General features: G+C 39.0%; 1 pseudogene; it reads left to right on the forward strand.

Moving 5' to 3' along the window:
* Positions 1-14861: 14861 nt before the first annotated feature.
* Positions 14862-15374, forward strand: LOC123618885 (protein tyrosine phosphatase type IVA 1 pseudogene; annotated as a pseudogene).
* The last annotated feature ends 2173 nt before the right edge of the window (positions 15375-17547 follow it).

A 17547-nucleotide genomic window follows, 5' to 3' on the forward strand; every position in this document is an offset into this window, starting at 1 on the left:
ACCATCTGATAAATCATGAGTAATAAATACTAGATTGTAGGTGTAGCTATATTATTATTATTATTACTTTGCTTTGGGGAGAATCAAATTTGCAATATACAAAGTATAACTGAACAGAAACTTGCAGTGGCAATGCTATGGCTTTAAAATGCTGTCATCTCAAGGACCTTCCAGGGATATTGCAAATTCTAAAGCATTCTAAAATATAACATTTTATTTTTAATATATACAAGTAAACTTCTTATGGTTAGAGCATGGTTTCTTAGAAGGATATAAATTAAAGCAGCAGATTTCATGTCAAGATTTTAGTCTGGCACACAGCCTAAGACTTGGCTTCAGAAAGTGCTGGAGGCTGTGAGAGGAAGACGTGAAAAGCAGCCTCCACTAAGTCCTAAAACTGACACTTCCTTCACCTGCCAGGAGCTTCAGTTTCTCCCCCTGCCAACTTTGGTTTTCAGCATGAATAAAGGCAGAGTTTTTCTCATCAGTAATTGAAGAACATTGTTTACAGGATTTCTTCCACTTCTTATTTATTTTGTTTTGAATGCCAGAAAGTGAGTTAAGTGATGTATTCTAGGTTTCTGTCATGAAAGCGAGGAAATTACTAGCTTAAGCCTTCTTTCCTATGCAGCAAACCCACGTTCCTATCAACCTGTGCTAAAACTAGTGATATGACAGTCAACTGATGATGAGCCTTTAAATGATGGCAAGCAGCTGGATTTTTTTCAAGCTGCCATGTGCTTAAACATATAATAACAATAGCATTGATACAAGCTAAATACAGTAGAAATAAAATAACCTAAGAAGCTATATTTATAATCATGTCAAAGCTCTAACTAAAATGAGAATGATGGAATTTAAAACCTAAGCTTTCTCTATCTTTGTAGAACAGATCTCTGAGCCCTCATCTAAAGGGTAAATGATGTGAGATGCTTTTAATTAGATAGAGCCAGACCCCAAAGCGGGTTACTACAAAAAAAGAGACTCAGGAAAAAAAAAGAGGAAAAACCTTCCTCAGAGCATTTTTTCCCCACCTTTGTTCTCCTGAAGAGGCCTGGGAGATAGTCCAAGCTTTCTCCTTGGAACAAAAACATAAAGACAGATCTTGTTTTTGAACATAGTACATGGTCTTAACATGATTTTCAACTCAGCTCAATCCTCAGTGAAGTACTATTCTATGTCAGGCACATTTGTTAGGTCCCAAACCTGAGCCTCACATATGAAGGCACAATTCTTGAGCCTAAAGAATTTAGTCAGTTATGGGAGATGAAACCTGTAGCACTAACTATAAAGCAAAGTGGTGACCACGTTTGAAAAAAGCAGAAATGCATGTTTATGGTATCCCAAGTGACTTTGTCAGCCGTCATTCATTGAAAGTCTTTTCTCTTTGTCCTATTGTTTTTACGTTCATGGGAGGATTCATGGGACTGTGCTAGAGAGGAAAAAATGTTAAAGGCATACTTACAACTGAGCTAGCAGTCTCTCCTTTGCCCCTAACAAACCTAGGTAATTTTAGTTCCTGATCAATTATGCAAAAGGAAATTGATAGAAAACAGTATGAAGCAGAGACGTGAATAATACAAAGGAACTCAAGGAGATGGAAACGGAGCAGATTATTCCGACTTCAGATGGGACAGCTAGCAAAGACAGCTTTGGTCTCTTGCCATTTCCTTTAGAGCTAGAGAGAACAAGATGATTTTAAGTGCTGGAAGTATAAATTGCTTGCGTATAGATTTCTCCCTTTCATTCTCTGATTGGATGGAAGAAAAATTCCACCAACCGAAAGCGGGTTTTAGAATCAGACTGTTACCTTTTACCTGATTTTGTCATGTTTGACTTTCACTGGCCATTGTTCTTCCCAGCCCTTGATCCTTCTTCTGAAATCTGATGTGACCTTTATTTCTCATATTTTAGTGAATTGATTTCTCAGGAGTCATTCTAAATTAAGCATAATAACAGTGGAATTTTACATAAAAGTATTCTCAGTTTCTGAATGGACACCAAGGAGAATGTCATTTGAAGTAATTGACTAAAAGTAGAACTTCCTATAATAAATCTATGTTGTAGCTGAAGTCTGGAGAAGCCTTTTGCTGGCTTTTGTTTCCACTGTGACTTTCTGCAGACACTTATTTCCTCTGAGGACTCAGTGGTTATTGCTTAAGTTAGGACTTTCAATATCAAAACATTCTGACAAAAAATGCAAGTCATTGTCCATAGTGCACAGATGACTGACTCCAAATTCAACCTTATGAGGAAATAGGGTTTTGGCAGAAGTAGTTAGATAAAATGAGGTCACACAGGATTAGAGTGGGCCCTAGATCCAATGATTAGTGTCCATATAATAACAAGAGAGGACACAGAGATTTACACGGGGGAGACCACCATGTGAAGACTGAGGCAGAGACTGGAGTGGTGGCTTCACAAGCCAAAGAACACCAAGAGCTGCTGGCAACCACAGGAAGCTGGGAGGGAGGCCTGGGACAATTCTCCCTCAGAACCTCCAGAGGAAACCAATCCTACTGACATGTTAATTTTAGACTTCAAGCCTCCAGATCTGCGAGAGAATAGATTTCGGTTGCTTTGAGCCACCCAATCTGTAGTCATTAGCTATGGAAGCCCTATAAAATTAATATGCTTCCCAATTATTTTTATAACTAGAATTCCCCAAGCCCCATTAACATCTGGGTAGGTAGAGTCACACGTGTAGTAATAATTAACTGGGACTTGCTCACAGTTTCTGATGCAAGATACCCAGGCCCTTTGAAAAGACTTCCCCTCCTTGCAATCAAAACCCTATATTTCTGGGCATCGCTAGGGAGTTTCTCACATATGCACAAATGTCTACCCCTGGTAGACCTTTTTATGGCCCCTGTGCATATCATCCTTTGCCTGGAACTGTCACTGAAAAACTGAAGAATACAAGATGCCAAATTTTCAGGGGGGTCTGTGATCAAGGAGGGAGGTAATCCTCTCAAATCTTTCTGTGTTACACTGAGATAAAGGGGTTCTAAAACATTACTAATTTAGTAAAGTAGCTCTTTAAATGTCTACGTATGCCATTCTCTCTCCCTCACGAGGCAAGGGGCTACAAAGAAAATGGGAAATTCAAGGAATACCCATCACATGGAACCTATTACTGCCTTCTCCGTCGGTTAAGGAATTGAACCTGGGTCAGCCCATCATCCTTCTCTTGGGATGAGCTCCCTTTGGGTTTTCAGTCTTCTAGCAAGTAGATCTTGGTCAGCTCACCTGCCAGTTCAGGTCTGTGCAAATTCCAACCGTGGATGAATGAGAGGAAATCCCCACTGAATGTCTGGGTGATTCTAGAGTAAATTTAACTTTTCCTTTCCTCAAAAGAAAATATTTTCTAGAACTCTCTATTTTCCATGCTTTCGCCTCTCATGAGATTCTGTAGAGGTTCAGATATAAAATTGTGAAAGGTTTGTTTTTTTACCTCCTCTTTTTCCCAGGGTTGGGGTGTTGGGGATCTGATTGAAGAGGAAAAAAAGTAGGTGAGCTCTTACATTAAAAAAAAAAAAAAGCCATTATTATAACAGCAAATGCTACCCCAGCTACCAGCTCAGGTGCTGACACCCTCTTGCTCACCTCCGCTGCTCCTCCACTCCTCCGCAGCGAGCAGGAAAGCTATGCTGCTGCCCAGGAAATACTTCCTGTGTAGTCGTCAGTCTTGCTCATTTGTTCTCTTATCAGGTAGTCCTAGACATGATGGAAAAGAGGCTAAAGAGATTAAGTCCTGTGCTGATGAAGTCCTTTATAATTTTAACAACTCCATCTTGGCAAGTAGCAGCTCCAAGGCTTTGATCCTTTGTTTTAGTCCCGACAGCACTTGATTCTGACCCTCCCTCTTCTTAACTCCAACCTCTAGGCTCTGTATGGAAATGACTACCATTTGTACCCTGCGGTCCTCTCTTGGGTTTGAGTCTTGTTTCTTCCTAACAATTCTTCCAAAAGGTCCTGGGGCTCTCTTTGTGCACATTTGAAAACAAAGGTTGCCTGAAGGGGTTTGGCACATAATGTTCATTTCTACCTTTATCCCGATTCTTCTTGTTTTTTGCCTTATTTCTGTGTGCCTGTGTCCCTTTCTCTCTCTCTCCTCAGATTCATCAAACTGACTGGTTTTCTGTTTTCCCCAGGACATTCTGTCTTGCACAGCTCCTCTGGGTTCCATGTACTGCAGCCAGGTGGCAGTGGAACCCACAAACTTTAGCCTAAATGATGAAAGACAGTGAGGATCAAAGCAAAGGTTAATTTTCTTTTAAAATGTGCCTGGTGCCAACATACAAGATTCTTCTTCCTCCTTGTTAAGCAAGTTGCTTTTACCATACCATTGTAGAAATCATCACATTTCAGATGAATTGGATTTTTTTTCCCTTGTGGTTTGTCTTCCAGGCTCTACTTCCTCTATGGCCAAATGCTAGACATCAGCTTGCTGTTGGTTATTAGCCTTGGCAAATGTACTGGGGAAAGATTTAAGTGAGGGGACCCAGGTTCTATCATACATCTCTCTACACTGGCTCTGCATCAGGTCAACTTAGCTAAGCTAAGCCATGCTTTTCTACAGCCCTTCTACATGATTCTGGGTTTGCATGGTCCACAGGAGACACTGCACAAAATTTGGAAGATGGAAATGAGGGAGTTGGGAAGGTTGGTGCAGGGCACCAGGCAATTTGGCTCATGCACAAATGCCTGTGCAACTCTGTGAAGACACCAGCTTCTCCTGGAATCCCAATGGCACTGACGTTGGATATGGTAAGAGACAGACATGAGTTCCAGTTAGTCTTCATAGGTTCCAGTTGCCATTCTTTGCCTCCTGTCTTTGCAAGTTCTGGTTTGTCCTTGTTCTCATTCACATCAAGTTTTCTGTCTGTCCCTCTAGCTAACCTGTAGCGACTTAAGGCTCAACATTAGACACAGAAGAAAAAAAAAAAAAAGGCTACCCCAACAGCCCCCCAAATTGTATAATATCCAACTCCAAAAATAAATTCTTCATTCTACGTCACTCGTAGCAGTGCTACTTCCATAATACAACCCTGATTGGGATAGTCTGTTATTAAGTAAACTTAGTTTTATCTTAATTTCTAAAATAAGGATACATAGTTAGTTTATGTTCATCCCAATTATTCTGTGAGATTCAACAGAGAAATATCATAATAAAAATTTTGAAGAGTATATAGCATCCAGATGAAAGATACTATATATGTGTATGAACAGACACGTGTACACATTTTTATATACTAATTAATGTATTGTCGGTGAGTTTGGCTTTCTCTAGGAATAACATAATTATTACCTTAATTAAAGCTTTTAAAGGCTCAAATTAATCTCAAGACCTCCAAACAAGTGCCCTGGGCAATTTCCTTGACACATGCAAAATAATATTGAAGATAATCATGGAAGATAATAAGGATCTGGAAATGTAAAAAAGTATTCAATTGAAAGATTTTTTTTCTCTTCATATCATATTTGACTCTGCAAACTAATTGTATTCAGGTTTTGATTTCTGACATTAAAAGCCAGCCATTCTTCCTGAGTGTTTCTTCCAGGACTTTCTGGAAGACAACCAAAATCCAGTTGGTCTGAATTCTCATCTACCCTGAATGAAAGAAATGAAATATCTGTACTTGTTCAAAGTCAGAATGAGCACCTATAGATGGTCCTCTCTGCATGGCTCATGATTTACTGTACATGTTTGTTAAGTAAATAAATTAATGAATGAATGAATGAATCAATCAGACCAATCTGCACATATTGGTCCCTTCTTACATTGTGGAAGAAGAAAAAGCATCTAACTTCTGATGAATTCTTCCCTCATTTTCTAGGTAGAAGCTTTGCCTCTTTTCAGTCTTGCTTCAGTTACCCTGGTCTAGGGTAGAAACTAGAGGTAACTGTGCCAAACAGTAGCCTGGTTAACAGAGTAGGCCATAAGGTTAAGAGCAGTTGATAATGGGAATGTATTTTTCTTTTGGGTTTTTTCTTTATGTAATTAATTACACCTACTAAGAATCATCAATGGCTTCTGTTCGATAATACAAAATTATATGAAATGGGAGTCCAGACTGCACAACCATGTACATCTGAAGAGCTGGAGAGTTTCATGAGTATGAGCTAAGAGTATTTTAGAATCAGGTAACTGGAATGAAAAAGATAAAGATCTTCCAAAATGCCAATTCCTCTGATCTAACTACCTGATTTTTTCTTATTTTATACAATGTGAGAAGGTTAGAGTCATGGAAGAATTCGGTCACCCTTAATTAAACATATAGGTAGATCTGGTGCTGACCAATCGCAGTGGGCCACCAACTGGAAATGAAAGTGTGTTCTCATTAAAAGAGCAAAATTTAAGGCAAGATAGATTAAGAGTCTTCACTTTAAATCCGTACTCTGTGCTCCTGTTGTGATATCAAGATAGTTGTGGTGAACGATGAGCAGTGAAATCAGCTTGCAATGTACATGTAACCCACGAGTTTTACATAATGACATAACATTTAAAGACTGTTCTTAAGGACTGAACAGTCCTTTAATTACTTAAGGGCTTTATAATACTGAAACTCTGGTCAGCTTTTCAATTAAAAATGACTAGAGGGAAAAAACTCCAACATTTAATCTGAATGAACTAGTACTGTTAAAACCTTTTTATTTGCATGTTGATGTTTTGTATTCCCCTAGGCAGACATAAGATCAAGATTGTGGAAATTGAATAGCCATCAGGATTGCAGTTATAGCCTGTTAATATTAAGCAACAACAATGTCCCCTTTTACCTGTTATAATGAACACGTTACTCCAATGAGATATTTGTATTGAGTGATAGATATAATGAAATGCCTTCAATTTCAAGTGGTTTATCGGGGCAAAGAAGTTAGTTGTATAATGAAAAAAGTCTTCAGAGAAGACTCTCAGGTTTTTCACTCATAGGTCGTGCCATTTAGTGTAATTGATTAAAAATATCCCTTGTTTTAATAGGCAATGTTCAGAAACAGGGAATTACTGAGCAGAACAGAGAGTAGACTCCACATATAGGGAAGCTGGGTCATTAGAGTTTGATCCAAACTGTTGTTTTAGGAAAGCATAAAAGACAAAGACAAGATGGTTAAGATACCCTAGTGCTGTGTTATTTGGTGCTTAAAAGCCCATGATATAGCTATTCAAATTAATACTGTGGTACTTTCATCCCAAGGTGAGAACTGGATTCCTGAAATTTTTAGGAGACTTAGACTTCATGGTTAAGAAACTTTAAATCTTATTTAACGAGTATGAATAAAATAAGCCAAATTCATTGTGGCAATTTTAAAACATAGCCTCAGTTCACTGAGAGGTGGGGTGCATCTCTATCCGCATAGTGCCCCCCCCCCCCCCGTGAATTTAGGAGAACTAGAGACTACAAGGGAAATCATGGTACGTGACTTCTTAAGCTTGGTCCCAAAAGGAAATGAAGCTACTGCCTTGCTCACTGGAGCACTTGTGCAACAGAGCCCTGAGGTGGCTATGCTGTGAGCAGTCCACATGGCCATGCAGAAATCACAGGGACAATCCCCGAGACTGTGAGAGAGAGACTCACCGGTGCTAGCTGCTCCAGCCCCAGCTCTTCCAGTTCCAGCCCCCATGCGGGCGCAGCCTCGTGCCAAGCACCAGGATGGAGCTGTACTGCCATGCCCCTTGGAAATTCCTGACCTGCAGAAACTGAGACATAACAAAGGATTGCTGTATTAGGCCATTAAGTTTTGAGTAAATTTTTTACACAGCAACAGAGAACCAGAGCAAAACCTGGTATCTGGAATTGGACTGTTTCTGTAGCACAAACCCAAAACAGCTTACACTGGCTTTGGACTCCAGTGGCAGGCACAGGTTGAGTGGACTTGAGGAGACTGTAAGCGGAAGCTAGACCAGCCTCAAGGGCTTAAAGGAAATGGAGAAGAATGTTATCTGAAGCTGGGGGAAAGGAGACTCACTTCGTGTAGTGACAGGCTTTTTAGCAAAACCCTTAATTACGTAAATATTAAAAATAGAAAATGTATCTCATGAACTAATGTATCTAGTTAAGGTCTTTGGACAGAAAATTGGAAGTGTAAGCTCTCTTAGCCGTGTGTGATAAGTTACAGGTATAGACAGATAAACCACAAAAATGAATTACTCATGTTTCAAGCAAAATTGGGAAGAAATATAAAGCATTCGGGCTTTCTGAGCTTTAAGAGCAAATCATTTCTCAGTCCCAGTCTCTCCCAAAGGCAAAAATAAATAAAATAATTCAATGTTTAATTTAAGAAATAGCTTCAGGGCAAAGACCAAATCCAGGGTGGACTTATAAGATTTCTTCCTAGGCCTCAGAAAAATTTGACTTTGTGTCATATAAATCCTTTCAAACAGACAAAAAAGCCTTCTGAATATTTAAAGAGCATCCCTGGCAGTGCCCCGCCCCCCATCGCTGTTTTTAAACAATAGGTCCTCAAGAATCTCAGGAGTGTTTTCCTATAGAAGCCTCACAGGAAACTCAAGGTAGAAAAGAGTTTACCTCAAAAAAATTTGTGGCTTTGGTCTCTGTCTCATGCAATCAGTTATAAAAGTTGGTACATGGAAAGCCTGTGTTATTTTTAAAGTAATTGTGTCAGTGTAGCCGGAATGGGACAAAGACAATCCAGAATGCAAAACAGCATTTAGATTTTTGAATCTCTACAGGCAGGAGACAGTCTAAAAAAGTGACTTAGTTGCATATGCAGCCTTATTTTCATAGGAAAGGAAGGATAACTCAAGTAGCAGAACCACAATCCCACAAGATGGAACCAAGAACTCTGGAGAATCAGTCCCGGAGAGCAGAATTGGCCCCTCATCAAGGAGCTGGAAACATGTGTCTGGCTGGAGTTCGAAGTTGCTGTGTGTCAGTGACTTTGTGTCCCACTTCCACCTCCCCTTCTCTTTTGAATGGTTGTGCCTGTAGCATTCATCCCGTGCCTGCCCAGTCATTGTGTACTGGATGCGTAGGGCAAAAATAACTTTTTGTTTTAATTCATGCATCTTAAAATTGAGAGCACACCTGAAGAAATGTGTCCAAGGAAACTAACCCAGCGACCTTCGTGCTCCTCTATAATGAGACGCTGGACCTTAAGCCTGAGCCCGACACTGTCATGAGATCAAGCTTGTGAAGACTACCCGGAGAGAGTGACTGCATTTGAATGTGGGGATAATGCAAAAAATTGGGGGCTGCAGTGCAGAATACAGAGATTTTAAAATATGACCCCATGTTATTTGACACTCCTCCCACTGAGAAGTGGGGTCTGTATTCCTTCCCTTTTAATATTGGAAGCCACATAATTAGGGCAGAAATAACATTATATGACTACCAAGGGGAGTTAGTAAAAGGCTTCTGCTTATTCTCTAGTAGTTTCATGCTGGAGTCTTGAGCTGCCATATAAACAGTTCAACTGTCTTGAGCTCATCAGACCTGGGAGGAAGCTGAAATTATCTCACACAACCAGACACAATGGAGAAGCTCTGGGACCACATGATAAGAGTGAGAGAAAGAGAGAGCAACCTTGCCAGTCCTGGATGTTCCAGCTCTCCACTGTTCTAGATCCAATCATTGTCCGATGGCTGTCATAAGAGACCCCGGGCTAAGTCTGCTCTGCCCAGTCTCTTCCAAAGTTCTAACCACAGAAACCATGAGAGATGATAACAACATGACTGCTGATGTTTTAGACCACTAAGTCTTGGGATGATTTGTTACACAGCAATAAACAACCAGAATGGCCATGGATAGATCAAATAATGCCTTTTTATTTGTTGTTCCCTTAAATGCAGAGTAACAGCCTATTTTTTATTGAGGTATATTTGATATACAATATTATTACAAGTTTCAGGTGTACAACATAGTAATTTATAATATTTAAAGGTTGTATTCCATTCATAGCTATTATAAAATATTGGCTATATTCCCTGTGTTGTACAGTATATCATTGTAGCTTATTTATTTTATACATAGTAGTTTATACCTCTTAATCCCCTACTCCTAATTTGCCCTTCCCCTTTTCCCTCTCCCCACTGGTAACCACTAGTTTGTTCTCTGTATCTGTGAGTTTGTTTCTTTTTGGTTATATTCACTAGTTTGTTTTATTTTTTTGATTCTACATATAAGTGATATCATACAGTATTTGTCTTTCTCTATCTGACTTATTTCACTCAGCATAATACCCTCCAAGTCCATCCATGTTGTTGCAAACAGCAAAGTTTCATTCTTTTTATGGCTGAGTAGTATTTCACTATGTGTGCATGTTTTATATATTTATTACATCTTCTTTGTCCAATCATCTGTTGATGCTTCCATACCTTGGCAGTTATAAATAATTCTGCTATGAACATTGGGGTGCATGTGTCTTTTCAAATTAGTGTTTTTGTGTTTTGAATATATACCCAGGAGTGGAAATGCTGGGTCATGTAGTAGTTCTATTTTTAATATTTTTGAGAAACCTCCATACTGTTTTCCATAGTGGCTGCACCAATTTATATTCCTACCAACAGTGTACTAAGATTTCCTTGTCTCCACATCCTGGCCAGCATTTTTTGTGTTCTTGTTGATGATAGCTACTCTGACATGTGGAAGGTGATATCTCATTGTGGTATTAATTTGCATTTCTCTGATGATTAATGATGAACATCTTTTCATGTGCATATTGACATCTGTATATCTTCTTTGGAAAAATATCTAGTAAGTTCTTCTGTCCATTTTTTAATTAGTGTTTTTGATGTTGAGTTACATGAGTTGTTTATATATTTTTGGTATTAACCCCTTATCAATCATATCATTTGCAAATATTTTCTACCATTCAGTAGGTTCTATTTTTATTTTGCTCATGGTTTCCTTTGATGTGCGAAAGCTTTTAAGTCTAATTATGTCTTATTTGTTTATTTTTGCTTTTATTTCCTTTGCTTTAGGAGACAAATCCAAAAAATATTGCTACAATTTATGTCAAAGTGTTCTGTCTATGTTTTATTCTAGGAGTTTTATGGTTTCTGGTTTTACATTTAGGTCTTTAATCAATTTTGGGTTTATTTCTGTATATGGTGTTAGAGAATGTTTTTTTCTAATTGAAGTATATTTGATTTACAATGTTGTGTTAGTTTCAGGTGTACAGCAAAATGATTCAGTTATATATATATATACACATACACACACGCACACATATATATATTCTTTTTTAGATTCTTTTCCATTATAGGTTTTACAAGATATTGAATATAGTTCCCTGTGCTATACAGTAGGAACTTGTTGCTTAATCTATTTTATATATAGTAGTGTGTATCTGTTAATTCCAAACTCCTGATTTAACCAACCCTTCCCCCCTTTCCCCTTTGGTAACCACAGATTTGTTTTCAATGTCTGTGTGTCTGTTTCTGTAATGTAAATAAGTTTATCTGTATCATTTTTTTAGATTCCACATATATCATATGATATCTCTCTTTCTCTGACTTCCTTCACTTGGTATGACTTAATTTCATTCTTTTACAGATAGCTCTCCAGTTTTCCAAGCACCACTTATTGAAGAGACAATCTTTTCTCCATTGCATAGTGTTGCCTCTTTGTCATGGGTAAATTGACCATAAGTGTGTGGGTTTATTTCTGGGTTCTCTCTTCTCTTCCATTGATCTATGTGTCTATTTCTGTGCTAGTACCATATTGTTTTGATGACTGTAGCTTTATATTATAGTCTGAAGTCAAGGAGTGTGATTCCTCCAGCTTCATTCCTTTTTCTCAAGATTGTTTTGGTTATTCAAGGTCTTTTGTGTTTCCATAGAAACTTTAAAGTGATTTGTTCTAGTTCTTTGAAAAATGCCCTTGACATTTAGATCGACATAATAACAGCTTGTTTAATTAATAGACTACCAATTACACATATCTTAAATTAGCAATGCTAATTATTATCCAATTATTTTTATCATACATTGCTCACAGAAACTATTTTTCAGTGTGATGCTGTAAATCCTTTTTGTACCTTTGTAGAAATATGCAAACCATAGATATATTTTAATGCATGTAGTTCTCCATGCAAACACTTAGTGCATTTCTTTCTGATTTCCTCATTTGGATATGTTAATGACTGACTCAGTTTCCAGGTCTCAGAGACAGTAATTTAGAGGTTGTTAATAGAAAATACATTAAGATTTTTTACAAGTAGTATCCCAACAGAAGAGTCCTGAATTTCAAGAATACTAGAACTAAAATCCTGGGAAATGAGAGACAGTTATGCAGAAGTTTTGTTTATTTGTTTGTTTTTTGCATAAGCTGGATTTTTGAAAAAGAGAAATCCAAGGTTGCAAAGGGACTGATGAACCATGGCTAATAACAAAGTTTCCAGAGTTTATCTCTATAAATTGTGAAGAACTAGGATCCTTGAACCTCAATAACTTCAAAAACTCCCATCTATCTACCTTTTTCTCCTGAGCAAAAGAGGGAACAGCTATGAGATGAGTGTCTCAGAGGCATGCAGGGATGAAAGGAGATGCAGCTCTGGAGGGAGTATGGGGTAGCTACACTCTCCCTGGAGAAGTGGGATATATTTGCTTTCAGGCTTATATGGTACAATAACTGTGTTTCTTAAAGTGTATCTGCCCCATTTTGAAATGGTGTGAGAGCAGGTGATGTTGGTCTGTCTCCCTGAGGGACAAGTGGGAAAAGGCAAGAGAAGGACATTCCTGCTGGTGCTCCTTCAGCAGAGACTCTGAAGAGCCAGCGTGTGAATGTAACAGAAAAGTGTGAGCAGCAGCAGTGAGAAGAGTAATGCGGTTGGGGGTACAGTCCACAGAACTAGGGTAAGTGTGATGTCTGTGAGGTTAGCATGAAGCAGTGGGGAAAGGAAGGATTTCTGAAACCCTTCCCGCCTTAGCTGCCTGCCATCGAGCAGAAAGAGTGTCTAGGGTGGGATGAGAGTGAAGGTGGGGCCCTAGAGTTCTACCAGTGAATCTCAATGTCCCTTGAAGAGACCAGGAGGACGATGAGGAGGAAGAAAACAAGAAGAGGGAATACTTACAACCCCTTGACTTTCTTGTTGGTTTAAGAAATGCCATGACACTAACACATAGAGAAAACAAATGTTTTTCCTTCTTCCTTTCTTAATTGAACTAGAGAAATGGACAGAAAGTCCATGGGAAAAATAAAGGGAAAAGTCTGGGAAACCATCCACCCAGATCACAGGTCTTTTAACATCAAATTCACAGTTGCCCCTTATCAAAGTAACTGAAAGTTAGTGAAGAGACTTGCCTTCCTGTTTGATGGGTAGTTATTTTATGTTACCCTTATTTTTTTTCCTACTATTATTCTACTGTGCCTTAGATGTATATTGCAATTTATGTCCACAGAGCTCAAAATATTATATAAGCCATCTCATTTATCTTTAATCCCTGGAAATTTATACCCATGTGAATATTTCCTAGTCAGACCTATAAATTCAAAGATGCATATTTGGATACATATTACCCAAGGGGCTTTTAGATGTTGAGAACTGTCAGGGACTATTTTTAGAACAGAGGGAATGCAGCATTTCTAAAAGTAAGGATTCCATCGACTAGAGCCCTCTGCATTGCTGAAAGCAGCCTTTGGAGCAGAATCATCAGCAGGAACTGAATGGAAAAGCCACACAGTAGCATGGGAACTGACACTCTCTCTGGGGAGTTGGTTGGTGAGGCAGATGGCTCCAGAGTTAAAGGCATATTATGCCCCATATTTCTGCACTGATGGTACAAGGAAGTGGACAGCACTGTGAGGATATCCGCTAAAGCTAGCTATATACTACAGTCGGATTCTAATTCGCAAGAAGGAAGCTAGATGTGTTAGAAAGAGTTTGGACCTTTGTGAGGATCTAGACTTTAACTCTTACTAGTCCTTTTTAAAAAGGGACAGAAGTGGGAAGCACACATCTTGAAGTTATACCAAGGGACCTAAATTGCTAGAGCACAGGGCGAATGTGGAGAGGATTAGTGGTAGTTGAAGATGGAAAGGTAGACAGTGGTCAGACAATATATGGGACCATGAAAATTCTGAATTTTATTCTGAAGTAAAGGAGATGAGTGAAGCGTTTCCATCAGGAAATTCTGGTTTACCCCTTGCAAACAGAGACTATAGCAACGCTGAAAAACAGCCAAGAGACACCCTTGCCCAGCCCCATGTATACCCTTACGGCTTCTCCATGCAAAATATACATAGACATCCTGCCTCCATCCATTTAGTCTCTTCTCTTGGCTAAATAGGTTCAGTTCATTAATGTGGTTTTGAATTCCTAGCTTTTCCTTCTTTGAATAAAAGCTAATCTTTGGATTTGGTCATGCATGTTGGCTCCCTCTGCTATGGGCCAGCTTGGTGCCATGCTCTCCTCAAAGCCACCCATTGCATGGTAGAACCTGGTGTCCTGCCACCACCAGTGTCTCCAGCTGTATGAGTAGACCATGGTCCTCATGACCCCCTTTCTTGACCACGTTTATGGAGTTTCCAAAGAAATGTGGAGATAACTGCCAGGCACAGGATAGCCTCTATGGAGACAAATGAAATACAGAAATCCATCACTATTTCACCAAGAAGCCCCCATAAGAGCAGTTAACCTGGACACAGACTGTTGAATTGAAGTCTGCAGAGTATTTTCCAGCAGTTCTGACCTATCTGGGACAACATGCAGTGTGCTTCCTATCTGGTGCTTCAGCATTACTGGGTTGAAGGAGGGCTGCTTCTTGTTAAGAAGTTCATTTCCTATTATTCCAGCTTCATACTCAGAGCGCTGAGAATTTCAAGTGGAGTATATAGAAATATACTTTATATCATTTCTGTATTCGTCTTTTAAAAAAAATTTTATAACCCTGAACTAACATGGCTTGAATAAAACTTCCAGACTCTGTGGAAATCACACACAAAGGCATGAGATTGCCTATTACATCCAATCTAACCAATGCAACCTTAAACACATTTATAAAGGAATTAAAGAAGTAAGGAGTTATCTTAACAGGATAGCACTGCCCTTGGAGAGAAAGAAGGCAGCCATGTTCGCAAGTGGTCTTTTGATGGTGGTACACCACCATCTATCCAGAGGGTTGATGACTGGTTAAGTCTTGTAAAAAATTAAATTTTGTGATATACATGGTTGTTGTGTTGCTACTAAATTGAGGGTCTTAGCAGAGCTTCAGTCCTTGTCATCCTGGTATTAACTGAAGGTGCAATGAAATATGAAGATGCAGTGCAGTTCATGAGACAAAAGTGGTGTGGAGCTTTTGACAGCAAGGGACTTCGTATATGGAGAAGTATTATCCTAAAGAGTGACTGTGCTTCAAAACCTGCGGTGACCACAGAAATAACTGTTGTATTCAACAAAACCAAGATGGCTGATGCTGTTTCCTTGGAAGTGGAACTTGATTCAGGACCTAATTTGTCATTTGTATTAGCCAATACGGTAGCTTGTTGAGTAAGTCTAATAAAGCTCCCATGAGAGTACTGAAAAGTAGTTTTACCAGATCACAAGCTTGTCATAATCTCTATGTTTTGGTTACAATCAGCCTATTTTGATACTTAACAAAAGATTCTCATTATTCTGTGTTTGAACCTGCTTATCATTTGTACCCATTGTTTCTTTCCTGAAATCATACAGAATTGAATTATGTTGTCTTTAAAAATGTCTTTATCTGCTAATTTTAGTGATTAGGGGATCAGTTCTAGATCTGTTTTGATATTTTCCTCCTCAATATTGTTTGAATTTATGTGCTTTTTTCCCATGCCTGGTAATTTGATCAGATGACATTTATTTTGGATTTTACCTCAGTGGATGTTGCATATTATTATGTTCCTATAAATCTTCTTGAGCTTTGTTCTGGAATACAGTTAAATTATTGGGAAAATGTTGACCTTTTTAGGTTCTCTTTTTAAGACTTGTTAAGTTGGAATCACAGCGTTGTTTAGTCTAGAACTAATCAGTCCCCCGCACTGAGGCAAGACACTTCTGACTACTTTACCCAACACCCTGTGAAGTGAGATATTTTCCAATCTGGCAGATGGGAACAGACACTATTCATGGACCTATATGAGTGACACATACTGTTCCTTCTAATCCTTTCAGTTAATTCCTTCTCCAGCCTCGAGCAATTTCCTCATATGCATATTCTAATCAAGACTCTAGGCTGAAAAACTGAGGACTGACCTTGTGCAGATTTTTGGAGCTCTTTCTCTGTGCTGCTCTCTCCTCTTTGGTCTTTTTTTGTGCTGCAGTTTCCCTAGTTTCCTGGACTCTCAGCTCCATTTCAATTTGGGTTCTTTAGGTAAAGTGACCAACTGTCCCAGATATCCCAGGATTTCGGTGCAAGGGGATTGTGGGATACAGAACTTTCACACTGAAAATTGGGAAGGTCTCAGGCAAACTGGAACAAGTTGGTCACCCTATGACCAGGCTCTCATCTGTTTTCCTTCCTATGGTGCTACAGCCTGCAGACTCTCTCAAGACAATAAACTGGAGCATCTAAAGTGAGAACCTCTTTTTTCCCAGTGTTTTGGGGGTCATTGTCCTGCATTGCCTGATAGCCAGTGTCTTAGGAGAGAGTCTCATATTTTGTCTGTTTTTCTTTTCTTCTTTTATTGTTTCAAATGGGATAGTAAATCTTCCATTTTGGCTGGAAATGAAACTCATTCTCTCTTGATTTCACTCTGTTGGGTTTTCTTCCTCATCTTTTCCCTGAAAGTATTCTAATCAAAAGTCACCAATGGGCTGCATGCTGCAAAAATCAAACAGTTTTCAGGTTTCACTTTACTTAACCAATCAGCTGTAGTTAACAGCTGATTATTGATTTTCTTTGAAACAGCCTTTTTACTTGGCACCAGGATACAATTCTCTTGGTTTTCTTTTAACAAGTTACTCCTTCTTAGTCTCCTTTGCTGAATCATCCTCATGTTCCCAACCTGTAAATGTTATAGTGGCCTGGGGCTTAATCCTAGGACGTCTCCATCTCTGTCTACACTCATTCCCCAGGAGATCTTATCAGGTCTCACAGTTTTATTTGTCTTTGGACACAGACTCCTAATTTATATCTCTAGCCTTCCAAACTTGAGTACTCAAGTGCCCACTCAAAATTTACACACGGAAAAGGCATCTCAAACTTATTATTTCCAAAACTGAACTCTGAATTCCCCCCAGTCCCTGAACCTATTACTTTCAGATCCATCTTCTTCTTAGTGAACAGAAACTCTGTTCTTCTGATTGCTTAGGCCAAAGTCTTGCCATCATCATTGACTGCTTTTTTCACACTTCTAATCCATCAGCAAATCTAGGCAGTTACATCTTCTCACTATCTTTACCTGCTTCCATCCTATTCAACTCATCATCATCTCTCACCTGCGTTATTGCAAGAGTCTCCTAGCAGGTCTCTCTGCTCACATCCCTGTGTATAGACTTCATGTGGCTTCCAAAGTATTAATTTCAAAATGGGAACTGGATTGTGTCACTCCTCTGCTTAAAATGCTGCAGTGCTGCCCAGATCACTCATACTAAGATACAGTTCTCCCTGTGACCTTCAAG

This window comes from Camelus bactrianus, chromosome 6, assembly GCF_048773025.1.
Source record: "Camelus bactrianus isolate YW-2024 breed Bactrian camel chromosome 6, ASM4877302v1, whole genome shotgun sequence".
Lineage (NCBI taxonomy): Eukaryota > Metazoa > Chordata > Mammalia > Artiodactyla > Camelidae > Camelus > Camelus bactrianus.